Raw genomic sequence first — 6,000 nt, forward strand, 5'->3', positions numbered from 1 at the left:
AGAGAAACTATATCAATATTAGTATGTGCTAATGAACTACGTCCTCTTTGTAACTGAGCATTACTTACACTCCCTAGAATTAGGAATGATCTGTCAAGCTGCTTATACTACATTCATCACTAAGGTATCTGAGCACCTGATACTCACCATGGGTACATATGAGACCTTTGAGTCTCTTAAGCACAGAACCTTATGCTTGATTTCCATATGGAGTGCAAGGGACAAGACTAACTTATTCAGTCTACTGTGTTTTTTAATCTAGGTATTTATACCATGCTCTTCACTATATTTGAGTGCCGTAGAGAGACTGCTAAAGAAGCTGTCAAGGTTCCTTCCCCACTCTGAACTCTAGGGTACAGATGTGGGGACCTGCATGACCCCCTAAGCTTATTTTTACCAGCTTAGGTTCAAACTTCCCCAAGGTACAAACTATTTTACCTTTTGCACTTGGACTTTATTGCTGCCACCACCAAGCGTCTAACAGATATATAACCAGGAAAGAGCCCGCTTGGAAACATCTTTCCCCCCAAAAATCCTCCCCAAACCCTACACCCCCTTTCCTGGGGAAGGCTTGATAAAAATCCTCACCAATTTGCATAGGTGAACACAGACCCAAACCCTTGGATCTTAAGAACAATGAAAAAGCAATCGGGTTCTTAAAAGAAGAACTTTAATTGAAGAAAAAGTAAAAAGAATCACCTCTGTAAAATCAGGATGGTAAATACCTTACAGGGTAATTAGATTCAAAGCCTAGAGAATCCCTCTAGGCAAAACCTTAAGTTACAAAAAGACACAAAAACAGGAATATACATTCTATTCAGCACAGCTTATTTTATCAGCCATTTAAACAAAACAGAATCTAACACATATCTAGCTAGATTACTTACTAAGTTCTAAGACGCCATTCCTTTTCTGTTCCCGGCAAAAGCATCACACAGACTGAGAGAGAGCCTTTGTTTCTCACCCCCTTCAGCTTTGAAAGTATCTTGTCACCTCATTGGTCATTTTGGTCAGGTGTCAGCGAGGTTATCCTAGCTTCTTAACCCTTTACAGGTGAAAGGGTTTTTCCTCTGGCCAGGAGAGATTTTAAAGGTGTTTACCCTTCCCTTTATATTTATGACAGAAGCAAAACCTTGATTTGTCTTTTCTTTCCTGATTTGGACAAGTTTCTTTTAATACTCTAAGGCCTGGTCTACAGTATGCGATTATATCGAAATTAGCCACATTCTATCAAATTAAAACAATCCGGCCACACAATCAACCCGGTTTTGTTGACTTTAAGGTCTCTAAAAACTGGTTTCTGTACTTCACCTCGGCAAGGGCAGTAGCACTAAAATCGACATCGCTGTTCGGGATTTTAGGTACTATGGATGCAATTCGACAGTATTGGCCTCTGGGAGCTATCCCAAAATGGTGCATTGTGACCGCTCTTCACAGTTGCAACTCAGATGCACTAGCCAGGTAGTCAGGAAAAGCCCTGGGAACTTTTGAATTTCATTTCCTGTTTGGCCAGCATGGTGACCTGATTAGCGCAGGTGACCATGCAGAGTCCACCAGCGCTGGAGACCATGCAGTCCCAGATGCGCAAATGAGCTCTAGCATGGACCGAGTGGGAGGTACTGGATCTCATTGCTGTTTGGGGAGAAGAATCTGTTCAGGCAGAACTCCGTTCCAAAAAAAAGGAACACAAAGGAACGCAAACATTTGTGAAAATCTCCTGGGGCATGATGATTTTTTGGAGGAGGAAGAAGAGGAGGACAGTGCACAGGCAGCAAGCGGTGAATCTGTTCTCCCCAGCAGCCAGGAACTGTTCATCACCCTGGAGCCAATACCCTCTACCCCCTCCCAAGGCGGGCTCGGGGACCATGACGCTGGAGAAGGCACTTCTGGTGTGTGTACCTTTGTAAATACGATACAGGGTTTAAAAGAAAGTGTGTTTACTGATTCATTTGTCCTGAAGACTTGGGATGCATTCGCGACCAGTACAGCTACAGGAAAAGTCTGTTCGCATTTGGCTTAAAGGGTCAGAACCCTGCAGTGGGGATGGGGGGAAACCCATCCATGCTGGCCTGTTGGCATTTGGCCTGAAGGGCGCGGGGTGGTGTGTGCGTGTGAGTGTGGCGATCATCCCAGAGAGACCACAGGCCCTCCTTTTAAATGGCCAACCCACCAGGCATTGCTTGGTATGGGAAAGGAGGGTGCTGCAGTTTGAAAGCATTGTAATGAACGTGGAAGAAGCAGAACCCTGTGTGCGCCTAGGGCTTACCATGGCTGCCTGCAAGCTGAATGCTGTTGCCCAGTCGCGTGTGATGCAGTCACACCAAACTAGCAGGCATTCAGTATAAAAGGCAAAATCTGACCTTATACAGAAATAACATGTGCTAGGTACTATGAATTGCTTGTTTCACTGAGAAACAGGCTCCCTTTTGTTCTCTAAAATGTATCTTTTAAACTTCTACTCTCCCTTTTTCTCCTCCTGCAGGTGCAAATGTTTCAACCTGCCCCCTATCAACTCCATCCCAGAGGCTGGCCCAGATTAGAAGGCAGAAAAAACACACTCGGGATGACATGTTTGCAGAGCTTATGCAGTCCACCCGCACTGATAGGGCACAGCTGAATGCGGGGAGGGAAACAATGGCAGAGTCCCGGAACAAGTTCAGTGACTGCGATGAGAGCAGGCAGGATGCCATGCTCAAGCTGATGGGAGAGCAAACTGACGTGCTCCGCTGTCTGGTTGATCTTATGAGGGAAAAGCAGCAAGAGCACAGCCAGCCCCTGTATAACCGCTCTTCCCTCTTCCCCAAGTTCAATAGCCTCTTCACCCAGATGCCCAAGAACACGGGGAGGGAAGAGGCTCCAGGGATCCACTCATTCCACCCCAGAGGATTGCCGAAGCAGCAGAAGGCTGGCATATCCTAAATTTTGATTTGCAGTGTGACCTTGTCCTTCCCTCCTCCCTCCCCCTGCTTACCCTACCCCACCCCACCCGGGCTAGCTTGTGATTTATCTCCCTGTGTTTTTAATCAACTAATAAAGCATGCATGGTTTTGAAATAATAGTGATTTTATTTCCTCTGCAAGCTGTGATTGAAGTGGGGGAGGGCGGTTGTCTTACAGGCAATTACAGTCAAGAAAGGGGGTGGGTAACATCAAGGAGAAACAAACACAATTGTCACACCGTAGCCTGGCCAGTCATTAAACTGGTTTTCAAAGCTGCTCTGATCCGCAGCACGCCCTGCTGTGCTCTTCTAATCGCACTGGTGTCTGGCTGCGTGAAATTGACCACCAGGCGATTTGCCTCAATCTCCCACCGCACCATAAATGTCTCCGCCTTACTTCCACAGATATTATGGAGCACACAGCAAGCAGCAATTACAATTGCTGGTTTAGCTGAGATCTAACCTAGTCAGTAAACTGCGCCAGCGTGCTTTTAAACAGCAAATGTGCACACTACCACCATTCTGCACTTGCTCAGCCTATAGTTGAACTGCTCCTTACTACTGTCCAGGCTGCCTGTGTATGGCTTCATGAGCCATGGCATTAAGGGGTAGGCTGGGTCCCCACAGATAACTATCGGTATTTCAACATCCCCAACAGTAATTTTCTGGTCTGGGAAGTAAGTCCCTTGCTGCAGCTGTTCAAACAGACCAGAGTTCCTGAAGACACGAGCATCGTGTACCTTTCCTGGCCATCCCACGTTGATGTCGGTGAAATGTCCCTTGTGATCCACTAGTGCTTGCAGCACCATTGAGAAGTACCCCTTGCGGTTTATGTACTGGCTGCCCTATGGTCCGGTGCCAAGATAGGGATATACATTCCGTCTATCACCCCACCACAGTTAGGGAACCCCATCGCAGGAAAGCCATCCACAATGGCCTGCACATTTCCCAGAGTCACTACCCTTGATAGCAGCTGGTCAATGATTGCGTTGGCTACTTGGATCACAGCAGCCCCCACAGTAGATTTGTCCACCCCAAATTGATTCACAACTGACCGGTAGCTGTCGGGCATGGCAAGCTTCCAGAGGGCTATCGCCACTCCTCAACTGTGAGGGCTGCTCTCGTTTTGGTATCTTTGCGCTTCAGGGCAGGGGACAGCGAGTCACAAAGTTCCATGAAAGTGGCCTTACACATGCAAAAGTTTCACAGCCACTGGGAATCATCCCATACCTGCAACACCAATCTGCTTGTTTCCCAGGCCCAGAATTGGCGTTCCACTGCATGAACGTGGCCCAATGCCACCATGATGTCCCAATTGTCACATGCCGTGCTTCTAGGAACGTCTGTGTCCATGTCCTCATCACTATCTTAATGCTGTCATTGCTTCCTCACCCAGTTTTGCAGGTTCTGCACATACCGCTGGATAATGCGTGAGGTATTTACAATGGTCACAACTGCAGTGGTGAGCTGAACAGGCTCCATGCTTTCTGTGCTATGGCGCCTGCACGGGTAATCCAGGAAAAAAGGTGCAAAATGAAGGAGAGCAGAGTTGCAGCGGAAGCGGCGTTGTACGGTTTATGATGGCATACTGCACGAGTTGCAGGACAGCAGAGTTTTGCAGACCTACTGCACCATCTGCTGCAGGAAAGCCGAGTGGCAGCGGAAGTTGTGGTGTATGGTTGATGATGGCAGAAAAAAGGCCCGAAACGATTGTCTGCCGTAGGTTGCACGGAGGGAGGGGTGACTGATGACACGTACCCAAAACCACCCGTGACAATGTTTTTGCCCCATCAGCCATTGGGAGCTTAACCCAGAATTCCAATGGGCAGCAAGAGACTGCGGGAACTGTGGGATAGCTTCCCACAGTGCACCGCTCCGAGAGTCGATGCTAGCCTCGGTACTGTGGATGCACTCCACTGACTTCACACGCTTAGTGGGGACACACACGATTGACTGTATAAAATCTCTTCCGAAAAATTGACTTTTATAAATTAGATATAATTTTGTACTGTAGATGTACCCTAAGAAAGCAAAGTTTAAAAAGTTGTCTTGCACAGGGGTCATGCTAGTGAAATCTATTCGGAACTGAATGAGATGGAAGACTTTGGGATCTAAACGGGAAGACGATATTAAAATACAGTAAGTTTTTTTTCATTGTTTTGTTGGAAGTGGTTTGTCTTACTACATTTTGGGACATGTAGGAAATCTGTAAATTAGCTATTTTTTCCTCCTCCCAATTTATCTCTTTGTTTAGAAAGCCATTCATAGATTATAAGGCTGGAAGGGACCACTGTGATTACCTAGTCTGATTCACTATATATCAGGCCATAGGACTTCCCTGAATTAATTCCTATTTAAACTAAAACAATTTATAGAAGAATATTCTGTCTTGATTTAGAAGTTCCCAGTGATGGAGAACCCACTATGCCCTTCATAATTATTCCCATGGTTAAAAAATTACACCTTATTTCTAGCCTGACTTTGTCTAGCTTCTAGTCCCATTCATTTGGCTTTTGCTATACATACCTTTGTCCGCTGGATTGAAGAGCCCATTATCACAAAGTTTTGTTTGTCATATGTAGGCATTTAAAGATTGATCAAATCACTCCGTAACCTTTTGGCTAAGCTAAACCAATCAAGTTATTGGAATCTGTTGCTATAGGGCAAGTTTTCCAATTCTTTAATCATTCTCATGGCTCTTCTCTGAACCTTATTCAATTTATTAACATCTTTTTTTGAGTTGTGGACACCAGAACTGGACACAATATTCCAGTAGCATTAGAGATGGGGAAGAGATGGCCAGCCCTCTGTGGAGATAGAGGTGGTTAGGGACTATTTAGAAAAGCTGGACATGCACAAGTCCATGGGGCCGGACGAGTTGCATCCGAGAGTGCTGAAGGAATTGGCGGCTGTGATTGCAGAGCCATTGGCCATTATCTTTGAAAACTCGTGGCGAACCAGGGAAGTCCCGGATGACTGGAAAAAGGCTAATGTAGTGCCAATCTTTAAAAAAGGGAAGAAGGAGGATCCTGGGAACTACAGGCCAGTCAGCCTCACCTCAG

This window comes from Caretta caretta, chromosome 3 (assembly GCF_965140235.1).
Source record: "Caretta caretta isolate rCarCar2 chromosome 3, rCarCar1.hap1, whole genome shotgun sequence".
In the NCBI taxonomy this organism is placed as follows: Eukaryota; Metazoa; Chordata; order Testudines; family Cheloniidae; genus Caretta; species Caretta caretta.